This window comes from Podarcis pityusensis (assembly GCF_964106645.2).
Source record: "Podarcis pityusensis genome assembly, chromosome: Z".
NCBI lineage: Eukaryota > Metazoa > Chordata > Lepidosauria > Squamata > Lacertidae > Podarcis > Podarcis pityusensis.
Genome location: NC_138044.1, coordinates 49759582 through 49778137, shown reverse-complemented (window position 1 = coordinate 49778137; position 18556 = coordinate 49759582).

Sequence of the window (18556 nt, the reverse complement as noted above, 5' to 3'; positions counted from 1 at the left end):
ATGATGCTGGAGGAGACTCTTGAGAGTCCAGTGGACTGCAAGAAGATCAAACGCATCCATTCTGGAGGAAATCAGCCCTGAGTGCTCACTGGAAGGACAGATCGTGAAGCTGAGGTTCCAATACTTTGGCCACCTCATGAGAAGAGAAGACTCCCTGGAAAAGACCCTGATGTTGGGAAAGATTGAGGGCACAAGGAGAAGGGGATGACAGAGGACGAGATGGTTGGACAGTGTTCTCGAAGCTACAAACATGAGTCTGACCAAACTGCGGGAGGCAGTGGAAGACAGGAGTGCCTGGCGTGCTCTGGTCCAGGGGGTCACGAAGAGTCGGACACGACTAAACGACTAGACAAGAAAAGATGTCTTTCTGGAACTCTCTAGCTTTCTCCATAATCCAGCACATGTTTGCAATTTGGTCTCTGGCTTCTCTGCCCCTTCGAAATCCAGCCTGCACTTCTGGGAGTTCTCGGTCCACATACTGCTTGAGCCTTCCTTGTAGAATTTTAAGCATAACCTTGCTAGCGTGTGAAATGAGTGCAATTGTGTGGTATTTGGAGCATTCTTTGGCACTGCCCTTCTTTGGGATTGGGATGTAGACTGATCTTCTCCAATCCTCTGGCCACTGCTGAGTTTTCCAAACTTGCTGGCATATTGAGTGTAGCACCTTAACAGCATCATCTTTTAAAATTTTAAATAGTTCGGCTGGAATACCATCACTTCCACTGGCCTTGTTATTAGCAGTGCTTTCTAAGGCCCATTTGACTTCACTCTCCAGGATGTCTGGCTCAGAGTCAGCAACCACATTACCTGGGGTGTACGAGACAGCCATATCCTTCTGGTATAATTCCTCTGTGTATTCTTGCCACCTCTTCTTGATGTCTTCTGCTTCTGTTAGGTCCTTACCACTTTTGTCCTTTATTATGGTAATCTTTGTATGAAATGTTCCTTTCATTTCTCCGATTTCCTGGAACAGATCTCTGGTTCTTCCCATTCTGTTGTTTTCCTCTGTTTCTTTGCATTGCTCGTTTAAGAAGGCCTTCTTGTCTCTCCTTGCTATTTTTTGGAAATCTGCATTCAATTTCCTGTATCTCCCTCGCATTTTGCTTGCCTTCTCTCCCCCGCTATTTGTAAGGCCTCGTTAGACAGTCACTTTGCTTTCTTGCATTTCCTTTTCTTTGATGATGATAATAATACCCCACCCATTTGACTGGGTTGCTCCAGCCACTCTGGGCAGCTTCCAAACAACAACAACATTAAACAATAAAAAACCACTTCCTATAGGGCTACCTTCAGATGTCTTCTAAAGGTTGTACAGTTACTTATTCCCTTGGCTCAGGTGTTGCATAACTCCAGACCCTCCAATGAAAATAGTGATGTCCTGCCATACTCTCCAAAATTTCTCCAAAGAAAAAAGGGGTATCTTAAGGAAAAGTGGGACATTCAAGATCAAATCAGAAACTGGGATGGTTTTCTGTAAATCTGGGACTGTCCCTGGAAAATAGGGACACTTGGAGGTATCTTGGACATGAGTATCTGCCTTGCATGCAGAAGGTCCTGGGTTCAATCCCCAGAGGCACCTCCAGGTAGGGCTGAGACAGACTCCTTTCCTGAAACCCTGGAGAGCTGCTGCCAGTCAGAACAGACAATACTGAGCTAGACGGACCAATGCTCTGACTCTGAATAAGGCACCCTCCTGTTTTTCTGTTAACAACATGAGAACAGCCTGGGAAACCAGGCCAGCAGCCCGTCTAGTCCAGCATCCTGTTCTCACAGTGGCCAACCAGATGACTCTGGGAAATCCACAAACAGGAGCACAAATGGCCTCCAACTGTGGTTTCCAGCAACTGGTATTCAGCTGCATTTACTGCCTCTGACCATGGAGACAGAGAGCAAAGCCACAAATTTCTCCAGTCCTCTCGTTCAGACATCTGAGCAGGTGGCCTTCCCTGCAAGTTCCATTGTTTAACTATGCTCTGTGTGAAGAAGGACTTCCTTTTATGCACCCTGGATCTTCCAACATAGTTGCATATCACAAGAGAAAAAGCAATCTCCCCCCCATCTCCCCAGAATTTGCAAAGGGTGTGCGTGTTTTATCACAATAAGCTTGTCTTTCTCACTCCTCCTGAGTGTGGGCCTCCAACATATCTCTGAAGGAAATTGAGGCAGGCTTGTTAACGCCCCTGTTCTCCGCTAAAGGATTATGACCCAAAGCCACCCACTCCCTTTCACAACTGTGAACTGTTTGTCTTTACTCTGTAATAGCTAGGGCTTTTTGCGGGGGGGGGGGGGAGGTTCAAAAATTTAGAAGCCTGGGGTTTTTTTGTTTTTGCTTTTAAGGGAGAGGAATTGCCTTTTGGGGCTTTTTATTTTAAAGCAAACTTTTAGCCCAGAGAGCAATATGTTGTCAATGAGCCCCGCTAGCATGTTAAAAGGCAAGGTGTGAGCTGCATGGCGCTCGCCTGGGTGCGTCCCCATGTGTGTGTATTGGAGATGAGATGTGTGCAATCTCATCCCATTCGGAGAATAGACTACTAGAGGCCCTGGGAGTGAGGAAAGAGTTGAACTGTCAAGAAAGACAGCCTAACAACATTTCTTTCATTTAACCCCACTCCCCTTGCATCCAAGGAGCTCAAGGTCCTCATTTGATCCTCTCAACAACCCTGGCAGGTAGGTTAGACTAAGTCTGGAGGTACTTCCAGACCACAGCTCTGTCCCTGGAGGCTCAGATAGCTTCAGGGGCATGAAGTGCCATTTCCCAACTGCAGTTGGTACAACAGCTACTGCCATTCCTGGACTGGGAATATGTGGCCACAGTTGTTCATGCATTTCTTACTTCAAGACTGGATTACTGCAATGTGTTCTATGTGGGGCTTCCCTCATGCTTGATTTGGAGACTGCAGTGATTGCAGAATGCTGCAGCATAACTGCTGACAGGAGCGAGACCTTGTCAGCATGTAACACCTGTGCTCAGAGATCTGCGCTGGTTGTCGATTTGCCATTGGGCCAAATTCAAGTTGCTACTAACAACTTAAAACCAGTTTACCTACAATGTCACCTTACCACCTCAATATGCAGAACTGGCACTGCTGCACAAAATACCCATTCAGCATTTGTAAGAAATAAACCCTGTAGTGTGGCAGCACCTACACTTCGAACTCCCTGCCTGTTGACATCAGGCAGGTGCCTTCACTATATTCTTTTCAGCACCTGCTAAAAACATTTTTGTGTAGGCAAGTCTACCCATTTTTCATTTCATTTCAGATAGATAGAACTTTGATTAGTGTTTTAATTTATTGTTCATTTTAACCTTTTCAGTGCTTTTAAATAGTTGTTTTAAACTGTTTTTACCTATAACATCATTTGACTCCTTTTGTAGACCACTTTGAGGGTTTTTTATACAATCAAGCAAAGTATAAATTTTATGAAATGAATAAATTGAATAGACCGTCCCAAGTTCATACGGTGGGCTTGGTGGCTGGGTGGGATTGGAACATGGATCTATTTGGGTCTAGTCTAAGACTGTATGCCATTGGTTCCCAAAGGAGGTGGTACCACTACCTGGGGGGGCTGTGGGATGACCATGGAGGGCATTAAGAGGCAGGGGAGTAGCAGTGAGGCTCTGGAGTTCTAAATGGCTATCACTTTGAAAAGTTGGTATAATTGAAGTTCATCAGTTTTGTTCAATTAATTAAACCCAATAGCTTTAACTGGATTTTGAATAAATGTGCAATAAACTGCTACTGTTTTGAATTTTACTGTGTTGTTATTTTCCTTAAAGAGGTCATGCAAACAACTATTGTGAATCATGATTTTTATAGAGTAGGGTAGAGTGGCGGGCAGTGGGGATCAGTTTATGGACCAAGGGAGCAGCGCCCTGAAAATGTTCGGGAACTTCTGCTCTAAACACTAAAAACCAAAGTGTCTCTCTACACCAACCCTGCATTGTCCGAAGACAAGAGTGTGGTCACACATGCAATACATTCAGGGACAAGAAGACGTGGATACATAGCTGTAACAAAGAGCGGTGCCATTTCTTCTTGTTTTGCATTCCCCTTACACTTTCAGGGTACAGAAGAATCCCCCTCCTCCCCCCCTTCATTTTCCTCCTCTGAACATTGTTCCTTTTGATCTGTGGCTGGATGAGGTAGATGAAAATTGATCTTGCTTGCCGTGGAAAAATAGATCAAAGGCTTCACCAGGGTTCCATGTGCTTTAAAACTGGCACTTTCTCTTGCAGTGGGGGCAGGGGCAGGGGCTAGAGGAAGAGCGAAGGGCCTTCTGGAGTGTGCCATCATGATTCCCGCATTCATCTACACAAGTGATGACTGCCTGGAAGTGCTTCAGGGGCTGCTGATCTTCCCAGCTGAGTTCCTAAGATTACCCTCTGAGCAGCTGCCGGGTGTGAAACCAGGCCTCTGCAGGGAATGGATCTCCCTTTCCTAGTGAGGGCGCCTGCTGCCTGGAAGAGGATTCCTTTCTCAGGCATGCACACACTGCCTGTTTTCTCCAACAGACAGATTTCAGAACCATGCAGGGTAAAGCAAGTACAAGTGAATAAAAAACATGCTAGGCAATCGGTGTTGCTTCTTCCATGCCTTGCATTGCAGAAGCATCCTTGCACCGGGAAGCTGACTGCTGCATTGCATGCCCAGGAAGAATGCAATGCAAGACAGGAAAGGAGATCCCTTCCTTCCACTGGAACAACTTCTGTTGGCGATAAAGAATGCCCTGCTGCAGTGGCTTTCTGCTAGGCTCCAAAGCTTCCCATAATCTTCCGACAACAAAAGTTGGCCCAGTAAAGGGTATCACTTTACCTATATGCTGCTGCCTCTCCAAATTCACTAGCTGCCCCCTCGGCCATGTCATCCTAGTTGGCCCCGAGATCTTAAAAGGTGCCAGGCATTTGCCTCCATTGCCTGCTGCCCTGTAAGCCCTTCGGTCATTTTCTTCCCCCCACCTTTTCCCCTTTTGCTCAACCTAAAAAGCAAAATCTAGAATGATAAGGAAAAGAGAGGCAGGGGGAATCGAGGGAACTGGGCCCAAAATTTTAGAAACCAAAGAGCTTGCAATGGCTTGTAACTTTGATAAAGGTTATGGTCCAGTTCTGCACTTTGCCATGCAGTTACCTGGTTCACACTCATTGCGGGGCCGGCCCTCCTCACACAGCTTGCATTGTTCTTAGGTTGGGTTGCCAGGTCAGGAGCATCCCAGACCCTGAGATTTCAGGGCCGAAACCTGAGACCTAGGGCTAACCCCTGACGATGTGACAGGGCGGGTCCTGATGGCGTCGTGAGGTGGGCCCTGGTGATGGCTCTTCTGTGTTCCCTACCAGTGCTGAGCCCTGGAGACAGAAGTGGGAGAGGAGAGGAGAGGGGCAGGGGGAGGCAGACACCCCGCACCCCCACCCAGAGTTTATGCTGCCACCTTTTAGGCCCAGGAAGTCCTAGAGTTTTTATGAATAGTGGGAGACACATCCAGATGGCAATGGAGCCTGTCCTGCAGGCACAAATTCCTGCCTTCATCTATCCTGCCATCCCCAAACTCATGGCAATGGCTGAAGCAGGTCACTGTCACCTAAAGCAGATTGCCAGGCCAGCCTCCCAAAGAACTCTGTAACTTGTAGTTTTATTAGGGTGGTGTGTAGACTGCTGTTAGGAGTAACTAACTCTAGTTCCTTCCTAGGGCTTCGGTGTGGGAGCTAAAGAGGTTTAGTTATCCCTCTGCCTGCCTGCCTGCCTCCAAGGACCTCCGCCATTTGATGTGAACCCTTACACATAGTGTTGCCCAACACTTCACTCCCAAATGGCCAGCACTTCCAGATTTCAAGAAGCACCAGCTTCTTTGTAGGATACAGTTTCCAAAACTGTCTGCTGTGTGACTAGGGTTGCAGCTTTTGCCACTGGTACCAAAACAGTTGGTTTGGAAAGCAGAAGAGAGGGGGAGGGGTGTTTCCAGATGACCTGTTTATTGGGCATTCATCCTCATTTGTTTGCAGGAAGGTTAGATGACGTTGGCTACTTAATGAGCATTGTTTCTGATTTGTTTGTTAGAAAGGAAAATGAACTTGCATCAAAGCAACGTTCTAGGTTGTTTTCACATCCCTTTCATTACTGCAAGAAGTCCAATCTTTTGGGGATGTCGGTTTGCTGCGCAAAAGCTTCCAATCAGCTATAATTGCATAACAAAAGAAATAACTTCTTCACGCAGTGCATACTTAAACTGTGGAACACACTCCCACAGGAGACAGCAATGGCCTCCAACTTAGATGGCTTTAAAAGAGGATTAGACATATTCATGGATGAGCGGGTTAGTGTGGCTATGAGCCACAATGGCTATGCTCTTCCTCCATGGTCAGAGGCAGCAATATTTCTGAATATCAGCTGCTCGAAACTGCAGGAGGGGAGACAGTGCTCCTGTGTTCGGGTCCTGCTTTCAGGCTTCCCATAATGGGCATCTGATCAGCTACTGTGAGAACAGGATGTTGGACTATGTGGGCCACTGTCCTGATCCAACAGGCTCTTCTTGTGTTCTTAACCTGAATTTACCAGTATGTGACTGAATTTAAGGCAGTTGGCATCCACCTGTCTCTTGGGAGACAATGGAGGAGTGCACCTTTGGAGGTAAAGTCAAACCATTGGAAAGTTGCAGCACCTGCTGTGGCTGTAGAGACTGATAGAGGAGAGACATGTTTTGTTGCAGCTGGGGCAGATGAAGGCGTCCAGTTTTGCTGCTGCAAATGCACCATGGGGTTTCTTCTCTCTTTGCTCCTCCCATCAGTCACTCCTCCTCTGACCACTGCTGTGGATGCACAACCTGACTGAATTCCACGTGAAAATTGCATGTCTGTAGGCGTCCAGAGAGTGAGAGAGAGAGAGAGCGCAACTAAGAGAATCACTCCTGACTGGCAAAAAGACCCAATGAAAAGTTAGATATTGGAGGGAGGTTATTACCCAGCAACACTGTAGCTGGCCTGCCTTGGATCAACTTGCTGTGTCAGTGGGGTGTGGGGTGGGGTGGGGACAATTTGTGGCCATCCAGTAGCAGCAGCAGAAGCCTGAGAGCAGCTGCTTGGCATGGCACAATCCTCTAACAAAATGGCACAAGCAGGATTGTTGAGAATGGCCATCAGTGTTCATGCTGAATGAGCCAGCATTGTTTTCTGAAGAACGCCAGTGGAGGAGGAATGCAAGAGCATAGCTAGCGGATGAAAATGCAGGGGCGGTGGGGGGGGGGAGACAGAACCTGGAGAGGACCAATACTTCCCTGGTCTCAGTTTTGTTCCCCACACTTGCAAGGTTTAAGTTTAGCTTCCATTCAAAAGCCCTCCAGTCCTCTCTTTCTGACCACACTCCTTCTGAGTGTTTCTGCTCAGCTGTAAGGTCTCTTTGAACCAGGATGGAGGATCGAAAATGGAGTGTGGAAACTGGCCTCTCAATACCAGGTGCTGGAACGTCCTCTGGAAGAGGGTCTGCAGCCTAGGGGCTCTGCTTCTCGGAGGCATCTGGTTGGCTGCTGAGAAGCAGAGATGTCCAGCTTCCAATCCATCAGGGCTTTTCTGTTTGGTGACCCAGGGCTGAATCAGCCACAAGAGCCAGGATGGAGCCCCACATTCACTTTGCTTGGCTCACGGGGAACCCATCCCATTTCTCCTGGAGCCACCAACATCTCGCTTCAGCAGACTGGCTCTCTCTCGCCTTGATTTGGTGATCTGCTCAGCTCCCAAGCAAAACCAAAACCAAACCCCAACCCCTTTGTGTTATTCAGGTTTTCTGGTAATCCTGTATCTCTCCCTCCCTCCCTCCCTCCCTCCCTCCCTCCCTCCCTCCTAGGTTGCATCAAGCCACGAATAGCAAGCTGCCTTGCATGATTCTCCCCCCCCCCCTTGTCAGCACCCCCACCCACTTCCTCTCGCCCTCCCTTTTTATCTCCTCTCTTTGGAATGAAAAATGTACTACACCCTGCTGGGCTGTCTTTAAAATTCACATTGTCCCTGGGAAGAAAGGCTGGGATGGTTGTGGAGCTGAGAAAGCAGGGCTCACTCAAAGTTGGCAGGCCAAGAGGCTGAAAGGCTTCGCTCTTTCTCTCTCTCTGAAGAGCTTTGCAGCCTTAACTTCATGAGAACTTGGAGCTCGGTTTGTCCCCACACAGGAGCGTAAAAGCTGCCAATGAAGCAGAGAAGAGCTTTTGAGCAGGACTGAGGAAAACAATAAGCCGTTCACCCACCAGTCCAGCCTTTAAACACACACACACCAACCCCCCCCCAAAACCCCTGAGAAGCAACAAACCTTCAGACCCCCCTGCTACAGGCTATGCTTCTCACTGAAAACTTAAATCAGTTTAACTGAAAGGAGGGTGGGCAGTTAGGCGTTGGGAATCTTCATAATCTGCAGATGACGGAGAAGCAAAAATATCTGACATTCTGAAAAGAGATGGCTTCCAGCAGCCTCCCCTAAACTGGTACCCTTGGGATGGCTTGGACTTCAGCCGTCCCATCAGTAGTGGCCTTGGGAGTTGTAGTTGTAACCATCTGTGGGGCAGGAGAGTTGGGGGAGGCTGGCCGAAGGGGTGGTGGCAGAGACAAATATGGAGGTGCTGTGCAGATTCGTGTCACTTCCAATATTTCTTAGAATCATAGAACTGTGGAGTTGGAAGGGACAATGAGGGCTATTGAGTTTAACACCCTGCAGTGAAGGAATCCTTTGCCCAACAAGGGACTCAAGCCCATTTGCTGGAGTGCCTTTCCCAGAAAGCTGCAGGGAGCAGACAGTGGTCAAATGGGTTCAGAATATGTATGCACTGGGTGGTATTCAAAGCTGTCCAGGATGGAAATTTTTCTATGCAGGGTTGCCAACTTACATTGGGGGGGAGGGGGAGGAATCAGGCCTAACTTGCTCTTGTGCCTTAACAGCCAACTGATCAGTGGCAAGCAACAGGTGGCCGTGCTTGTGCCCATGGTGTGAAAGGGCTTGCTTGCTGATTCCTGCAGATTGGTCCTCTGCTATAAAGGAACAGCTAATGAGGAATGTTTACCAAAACAGCTATTTTGACATATTATAAAATTAATATTTGTTCTAGTGAAGTTCTGTTTCCTCCTTGGCATTTCCCTCTGGGATGATTTAGATGTGTATTGAATTGCTTCGTGGTTTTTAGTTCCTTATTTAAAAAAAGAAAGATTTCTTATCATTTTTTGAATTATTGCTTGCTTGAGATTCATTGTTTTTTTCTTTAAAAGCTGTACACTACAGTTGTACAGGTGCTCTTCTGACACCAGGTACTATGCCTCATATATATTTTATTATCAGTAAATAAGACATGTTCATTGTTCAGAGTCCTTCGCATGCATTGATCTCAGTAATCCTCGCAACAACTCTGTAAGGTCCTTTGGTGTAGTTATCCCAATTTTGCAGGTGGGGGACTGAGACTGAGAGAGATGTCAAAGGTCATGCAGTAAATTCAGCCCAGATCAAAGTCCAATCCTTCCTAGGATGACTTTGGTCAGAGGTCTCCCAGTGCATGTATACTCACAGAGGCTCCAGTTCAAAGAAGGTGAGCTGCGTTTTATTCCTATTGAAAACAAATGCATCACAACTCACTTAAGACCCGTTTGTATCAGTGGGGTTGAAGCATCCTGTTGCACACCACCCCAGTCTCTGAGTGGTGCAAGATTCCGGGGCTTCCAGGCACTCACCCAGGGTCATGTTTCTGTTTGGAAATGAGGGACAGCAAAGCCTGTGGAGTCTTTATGATATATGGTTTATTTATACATATATGCGACCTGAGCCTATGATGAAGAGGCTCACAGCATCAAAACAACAAAAGGTTCTTGTTTCTCCTTTGCTGCAGCCTTGGATTCAAATTGACATCTGTCTGGCCCTGTGCTCCAGCTTACTGCATTTTACAGACTGCCACTTCTCCCTGAACTCACATCCCAGCAGAAACACTAAAACTCTCCTTCAAAGGCCTTTGTCTTTGTAACTAACTTTGTTGTCTGGCACAGAGTCAATCCCTTTGTCACCCTAATGCACCCATCTTTAGCAGGCCATTAGCAAGCTGGCTCCTGGGTTGGATTTTAATATACTAAATCCAGTATCTGACACCCAGAAATTAGAAGGGGAATCCTAGCACCCTACAAATTCTTGTTCACACCTGCAGAGGCATTCTGAGGTATTAGCATGCTGAGCAAAACAGGCCTACTTTAGTCTGACCGTGCAGGGCTGTGGTTATGGTTGTGTGTCCACCAGCATGTCTGGCTCAAAGTCTTTTAAATGTGTTTTCCGTACATACATGAAAACTGTGTGTGTGCACATACACACAGAGTCCACAGTTCTTAAGAAACTGCCTTATATTGCATCAAGGCATTGGTCCACTAATTCAGTGACTAACTCTAGTTTAGTGACTGCCAACAGCTCTCCAGGGTTTCAGACAGGGGCAACTCCTAGTCCTGCCTAGAGATCCTGGGCATTGAATCATGGACCTCTGTAGCTGCCCTATGTCTGGGTGCTACCAGAATTTCAAAGGTGGAAGTGACATCCAGGGGGAAGGCAGCAGTTTGCCCCGGAACCAAGAAAAACTCAACAACTTTGTGGGTGTTTAGATTTTTACTTCTTGAAATATGGCCACCCTACAGATGCTTTTTCACTGAGCTTTAGTCCTTCCTTTAGGAACAGAGGATACTCAGTTATATGGAGTCAGAGCATCAGTTCACTAAGCTCAGTACTGGATTCAGCTATGGGTCTTTCCCAGCCTGACTTGGTGACATCAGAAGTTGAGCAAGGGATCTTCTGCATGCAAAACAGATGGCTTTCCCTTAAGACATAGGAATGCAGGGAGCTGCCTTATAGAGTCAGACCACTGCTCCATCAAGCTCAGTATTCCCTGCACTGACTGGCAGTGGCAGACAGGGGATCCTGCCTGGAGATACCATGGATTGTATCCAAGACCTTCTGCAGGCAAACCAGGTGCTCTAATCCTGTGCTACAGCCATTCCACAACCTAGAGCAAGTCCAATTCAACTTAATGGGTGCTTCTCAGTAAGCATGCATAGGTCTGGGTTGTAACTAATTGTGTAGTTGCCTGAAGGGAAAAAGAATGTGCTGCCCACTGGACAGAGGCCGCTCCTTTGTTCTTTCGGACAGGCAGCCTGGTGCCAATTTCATCTCCATCTGATGAAAGGGTGGTCAAGAGACTGGTATGTCCTCTTCACAAATGCTTCGCTGGATCATACCAAGTGAAAGCCCATCTTGTGCAAAGCTCACAAACAGAATGAAGACAGCCACCCTTTCATGTTGTTTATTCTTACGACCTGGTACACAAGAGCAGTTCAGTGTTTCTGTAGGTGGAACTTCCAGAAAGGATTCCATGGCAGGTCTACTTTCAGCAGAAAACAACGGAGAGGGGTGTGCAGGCTGTTTTTGTTTGTTTGTTTGTTTGTTTTGCACCTTAAAAACCAATGGCACAACAAACTTCCGGGTTGGTGCGACCAGCTAATGGCGGATTCCCTCCGAGCTCCGGAGGGAATCGGCTCGGTGGAGGAGGGGTCCTGCCGCGGCGGCGACGCGGGGACCCTCAGAAACCACAGGCGCGGATGCCTGTGGACCTGGTGACTCGGCGGGCACCATTTGTGCCCCCCCGACCCACAAAGAAGCCTTTTTAAAGGCTTTGGAGAGGATACGGGGAGCGGCGTGGTGCTGTGAGTAGACCGCTTCTTCCACGGAGTGAAGCCGCAAGCCATGGCTGGAGAGCGCTGACTTCTTTCCTTGAATATTTGGACTTAAAATGCAACAACCCGTGAGTAATTGGAACTAAAAATTTCTTCTAATTGAATTTGGTACGACCGGGGGAGGTGCCAAAAGGAAGTCCGCCTCCCCCCCTCTTGCAGGCAATTTAAAGCAAGAATTAAACAACTAAGATCGAGAGACTGTTTTTTTCTTTTTGAGATACAATTCTTAATTTCACGATTTGGACCTATAAGTTAATTGCTGGAGGATTTGAACTGATCTTTGGAGTTGAAGTGCAACCCCCCCCCCCCCCGATCCGGGAGTGACCCGAGAGGGAGCCTCTGAGCTGTCAAAGTCAAGAAATTCTGTTTTTTGTTATTTGTGTTGGTTACTTTTGTAACATTGGGACTGTAAGCTTTTAAAATTAGAGTGGCAACAATAACAAAATATCCGGATTGTTGGAAAAAGAATACTTAGTAACAAAAATCCCTCTAGAGGGGATTTGGAACATTACAATGGCTGCAGATGGAAAATTACAAGCAGAGTTAAATAGGGTCTTTGAACTTCTGGGAAAGCTGCAAGAGCAGAGTTCTGTTATGGCTACGAATCTGACAACCTTGAATTTAAAAATAAACAACTCTGCTGAAGTGGTGGACATGACTCAAGAAGAATCTACAGCTGGGAAGAAAGATTTAAGTGCTGTTTTGGAGGAACGTGAAGAAGGAGCAGAAATGATGCAAGTGAAAAAGGACAACCAGAGGCCTTCAAGGTCAGGATGCATGGAAGATAAAGTTCGTATGTCAAAAATTTGGTTTGAAATTGAAATTGAAAATGAAGAGTGGGGATCTTTTCCCATGCAGAGTCCAAAAGACTTATGGATTACAAATGTGGCGAAGGTGAAAATTGGACCGTTTGAGGCATTTGGGATATTGGGACTTGGAAAGAACAAGAAGCAAGATCTGGACTCTTCTTTTGAACACGAAGGACTGGTTGGAAAAAATTTGGACCCTTTTGGGTCGAAGATGCTCCGAGATTGGATGTCCAGCATAAAGGACTGTCAACAAAACCGGCTGAAAGGGACTGAAAGAGATTTAAAGGCCTCGGACGTGATAGATCCAGGCTGAGAACTGTCAGATAGAAAGACAATTTTTGGGGGGACCAAAACCGGGGGAGGGGGGGGAGGAACGTTAGAATCCAAAGGGTTACAAGTATATGCTCTTATTTGTTAAGATTTTCTGTAAATATATATAATTGGGAATTTCGTGAAAGGGAAAGTGGATCGATCTTAGAAAAGGTGGATGTGGGTATTAAAATGAGGTACAGAAGTTTGAAAATGGTTAATGAAGGTGATTTAAATAAAATATTAATAAGGGATTAATTTGGGCATAAAGAACTTGCTGGGCTAAATTTTGAATGGGGATGCAAGAAGGGGAGGCGGGGGAAGTCTGGGAAAGTGGTTAGGAAAATAAGATTTTGAAATTATATGTGTTTTTTGTGTGTAATGTTGATGTTGATGTTGATGTTTTTTGTGTGTGTGTTTGTCTTAAAAAATGAGAAAATCCTAATAAAATTTTTATTAAAAAAAAAAGAATGTGCTGCCCACTGGACAGAGGCCGCTCCTTTGTTCTTTCGGACAGGCAGCCTGGTGCCAATTTCATCTCCATCTGATGAAAGGGTGGTCAAGAGACTGGTATGTCCTCTTCACAAATGCTTCGCTGGATCATACCAAGTGAAAGCCCATCTTGTGCAAAGCTCACAAACAGAATGAAGACAGCCACCCTTTCATGTTGTTTATTCTTACGACCTGGTACACAAGAGCAGTTCAGTGTTTCTGTAGGTGGAACTTCCAGAAAGGATTCCATGGCAGGTCTACTTTCAGCAGAAAACAACGGAGAGGGGTGTGCAGGCTGTTTTTGTTTGTTTGTTTGTTTGTTTGTTTTGCACCTTAAAAACCAATGGCACAACAAACTTCCATGGACTATAGTCCACTTCATCAGATGCACAAAGTGTTGTCTTGAATCGCAAGTATATCTTCCTATATAGATAGAAATGTAAGGTTCCCAGCACGTTCTGTGATGAACAGCAGACAAACAGGCAGAGAAGCAAGGAAGCAGCATGGGGCAGGCGCCATAGGCAAGCTGCTTAACAGGGGGAGGACACACTTTACAAGGCAGCTTAGCAAACTGCTCCCCCCTCCTTTAAAAAACAGATGGGACTTTGGACAAGTTGTTAGGGCTTGGTTGGGTGTGGAGGAAGGGTGGTTTGCAAGGGGGTAGGTGTGGTGGGTGAGTGGAGCAAGTAGTGGCTAGACAGTCTCTCTCTCTCTCTCTCTCTCTCTCTCTCTCTCTCTCTGTGTGTGTGTGTGTGTGTGTGTGTGCATCTCAGTATAAAGGCATTGAGCTGCCCTGGTAATCGCTGCTATAAGTACCTATCCTCTGATAATCATCTGACTCACTGAAAGGCACATTTGGCATATGCACCATAGCTCAGCGGTAGGGCCTCCTTTTGCTTTCCTTCCCCAGAAGCATCTCTAGCTGGGGCTGAAAATGACTCCAGTTGAAACCCTGGGCAGCCACTGCCAGTCAGAGTACAGCATAATGATCCAGATGAGCAAGTGTTCTTTTTTTTTTCTTTTCCTTTTCTTCTCGTAATGCCAGCCCAAGATTTTGTCTCTCTCTTCTTTAGACCGGAGGGTAATCAAACAATCTCTTATTCTGGTCTTCTCCTTCTTCCCTCCTCTTCCCAGTCTAAAGGCTCTCACAATTTTAAATTCCTCTTTTTCCAGATCCAACTCCCAATTTTCTGCAAATTGCTCCGTAAGATAGTCTATCAGGGAGTCTTTCTCCAATTCAGGTACAGCTCTAATTCTCAAATTTGTCTGTTTTTCCTTAAGCTCAACCATAGAAAGTGCCAGCCTATGGTCCTCAAGTTGTTTTTGAAGGTCTGGGACTCTCTCTGTTTCCAACTGAGTTACCTTTGCTTCCACAGCCACAACTTTTTCCTTAGCTTCCTCTGCGATCTGTCGAGTTGAGTTAGACTCCTGGATCAATTTCTCAATGGCTTCTGTATTTGAGTTAACTTTTTGTCCCAGACTATTTATACTTTGTGTATTCTGGTCTAATTTTTTATTCATTTGTTCCAAAGATTCATTAATTTTACTCAAAGCAAGGGCCAGGGCCTCATCTGCAATCATTGCCTTTGGTTTAGTTGATACAGTCACAGAAGAAGCAGAAGGGCCGGATGTGGAAGCTCTTCGCCAAACCTTCCCAGACCTTGTTGTTTTGTCTTGACTTGGCGGGTCTAATTTTTCTTTTCCATCTGCCATAACACTTAATCCTTTCAAGGCCAAATTCCCAGTCCCAGAATCTTATCTTTAGTGTTGGAAAATTCCAAACCTTGTAGCAGTTTCAAAGTCTTCCTCTAGAGGGAAATGGCTACTGTTTATATTATATTAGTCCAAAATGTCACTTTTTTTCCCCCCCAGAACAATTGCACCAGTCTATTTAGTATCAAATCTCAACTATTTGTTACTCAGTTCCTTTTATTTGGTCAGAAGAGGATAGGTAAAACAATGTATCACTCTTATTTCACTGGTTGTCAGTGAGCAGCCTAGTCACAGTCTATGCAGAACTCCAAAGTACAACAGTCTTAATGCTATCTCATTCCCAGGTTCTGAGCGGTGGAAATTTAGCTTCTTTCCCTCTCTTTTAGCAGGCAAATATTGTTCAAAAACTCTCCCCCCTCCTCTCCTGCTTCCAAAGGGGGGATTTGCTATTTTTAATGCCGGTAATTTAATCATTGGAAGTAGACTTTCCAAGGCTTTAGTTTAAACCTTTTTGCTTCCTACTATTTACAAGAAAGGGAGGCAGACTTCCTGTTTTAAACCTCCCCTGTTCGTTGCCAAAATCAACTTTTTTAAAGGTCCAATACTTCACTTTACTCATGGGTGATTACTTTTAGATCCAATTGTCAACAGGAAAAAGTCAGCGCTCTCCGGCAACGGCTGTGCGGCTTCACTCCGTGGAAGTAGCAGTCACTTCAAAGCACCGCGCCGCTCACCCCACTTCGCTCCGGACTCCCGAAAACGGGTTTCCCCGCGAGTAGGGGGGCGCTGATGGTGCCCGCCGAATCCCACGTTCACAGGCTTCACCCGCCTGTGATTTTTGAGGGGTCCCCGCCTTCGCCGCAGCAGCAAGACCCGATTCCCACGGAGCAGATTCCTCTGATTCAGAGGAAATCCGCCATTGCCGATGGCGCAGACCCGGAAGTCCTCCAGATGAGCAAATGTTCTAACTTGGTATATACCGTATTTTTCGCTCTATAACACGCACCTGACCATAACACGCACGTAGTTTTTAGAGGAGGAAAACAAGAAAAAAATATTCTAAACGAAACAGTGGGTGTATGATTTTTGTGGTTCATGCTGTGGCCACAGACATGTGATCTGGCGGTGAGTTTGGGGTAGCCCAATGCAAAAATCCTGAGGATCCATGTGGATCCATGCTTTGTAACCACGTTTTTACGCCATTGCGGCCCCATGAAACAGTGGGTGCGTGTGTTTTTTTTGTGCAGGCTGTAGCCATGGACATGCTATGTGATCTGATGGTGAATTTGGGGTGACCCAGTGCAAAAATCCTGAGGATCCATGTGGATCCGTGCTTTGTAACCACGTTTTAAGTGGGATGGGAAGGAAAAGCACTCAAGGGACAAGGAGCACGCGTGGGGGGTGTGGAGAAGGATGCTGCTAATAATGCAGGAGAGGCTCCTCTCCGGCTTTGCTCCTTTAGAACAAGCAGGCTCTGCGTCTCTCCCTCCTCCCCGGCAAGGAAACCACGATAGTAACCACTCTGAGACAAATCAAGAAAAATTGCGACCAACACTCTCCCCCAACAAGCGCAGTGAGGTCAAAACACACACACACACGCAGAGAGAGAACTGGCCCTAAAGTCGCAGGGCGCTGGAAGTCGCAGGGGCGCTGGGGGAGTGAACGGGAAGCAAGAGAAGGAGAACGATCCCTCACACACACACAGACACACAGAGTGTCAATTCTAAAGTTGCAGGGGCGCTGGGAGAGCGCAGGGGCGCAGGGAGAGTGAACGGGAAGCAAGAGGAGAAGGAGCCCTCACACACACACAGACACACAGAGTGTCGATTCTAAAGTCGCAGGGAGAGTGAACGGGAAGCAAGAGGAGGAGGAGCCCTCACACACACAGAAACACACAGAGTGTCAATTCTAAAGTCACAGGGGCACTGGGAGAGCGCAGGGAGAGTGAACGGGAAGCAAGAGGAGAAGGAGCCCTCACACACACACACAGACACACAGAGTGTCAATTCTAAAGTCGCAGGGGCGCAGGGAGAGTGAAGGGGAAGCAGGAGGAGGAGAACGATAGCTCAAGCACACACACACACAGCCCCTACAGTGGCTAATCCAAAATCGGACAGCAACAAACTGCAGGCAGGGACAGAGAGCAGGGGTTGTTTTAAAGCAGCCAACTCCCGCTCTACTTCTCTCCCTCCTCCCCGGCTCCGCTAGCTGACAGGAGCCGCTTACACCCACTTTGCTGTTTCAAAGCGAGCCACGGACTGCTCACGACTGCAGCAGATTCCCCTGCCATCTGTAGGCATTCGCTCCATAACACGCACAGACATTTTCCCTTACTTTCTAGGAGGAAAAATCTGCGTGTTATGGAGCGAAATTTACGGCACTTCCTATGCATTGCCTATAAGAATATTCTCTTCAGCATCCTGTTCTCACAGTGGCCACCCAGATCCTTGTGGGAAACCGGCAAGCAGCACCCGAAGACAAAAGCCCTCTTCCCTCCTGCGGTTTCCAGCAACTGGCATTCAGAAGCATTGCCGCCTCCAGTCACTGTGGCTAGTAGCCACTGACAGCCTCCATTATCTTGTCCAATCCACTTTAAAGCCATCCAAGTTTGTGGCTATCACTGCCTCCAGTGGCAGTGAGTCCCAAAGTTTAAACATGCACTGTGCTGAGAAGGACCTTATTTTCCTTGTCCTGAGACTTTCAGTATTCAGCTTCATTGGATGCCCATGAGTTCTATCTGATCCCAGAAGAAGCGCCGCATTTCATACATGTATCTAGACTCTGGCACTGAAAACAGACGCAAGCTTTGTTTGATGAAACCTGCTCTCTCCACCTTGCCCATCCTTGTCCCTTTGTCTCCTCAGCCCACCAGGATACAGAGGCCATACTGAGAAACCTGTTTATCCCAATCCTAATTGTATGACACATTCTGCAGGAAGATCAGTTTACTTTGTTAATTCCAAAATGGGGAGGAGGAGTGGGGGAGCGGGGAGGGGGGAGAGAGAAACCAAGTGTTGTTCTGGTGACATGAAAACCAGCTTTTTGTAGCCCTTGCAGAACCTGACATAAGGTAAATAGTTTAGGTTTGCTAGTGACTGCTGCTCTCTCGCTTTCTCCCTGCTTCCTGCCAAATTGCACATAGGTTTTAATATCATCTGATCACTTGGGCAGAAAAGATGAAAGTACCGTAACTTGTTCATTTAGGAAGTCACTGACCAGTAACAACAGTGCTTGCACTGTGGCACCAGTTGAAGTCAGTCAGGTGAATGGGGAGGATTTCAACTTCTGATCCAATCTGAGGCATTGTTTTGTTTTTAAAGCCTTTCACACATCTTCTGTTTCACGAATAGAGTTTAAAAGTGGACTTGGAGGACAAATGGGATATCCCCCCTCTCACCCATATTGTTCAGAATATTTGTGTGTGTTATACCTGAAAAGATATCAAATGGGCACCATCACTTCCCTGTAACAATGAAAAGAAAATACTGAGAACCAGCAGCGACAACCAGAGAAT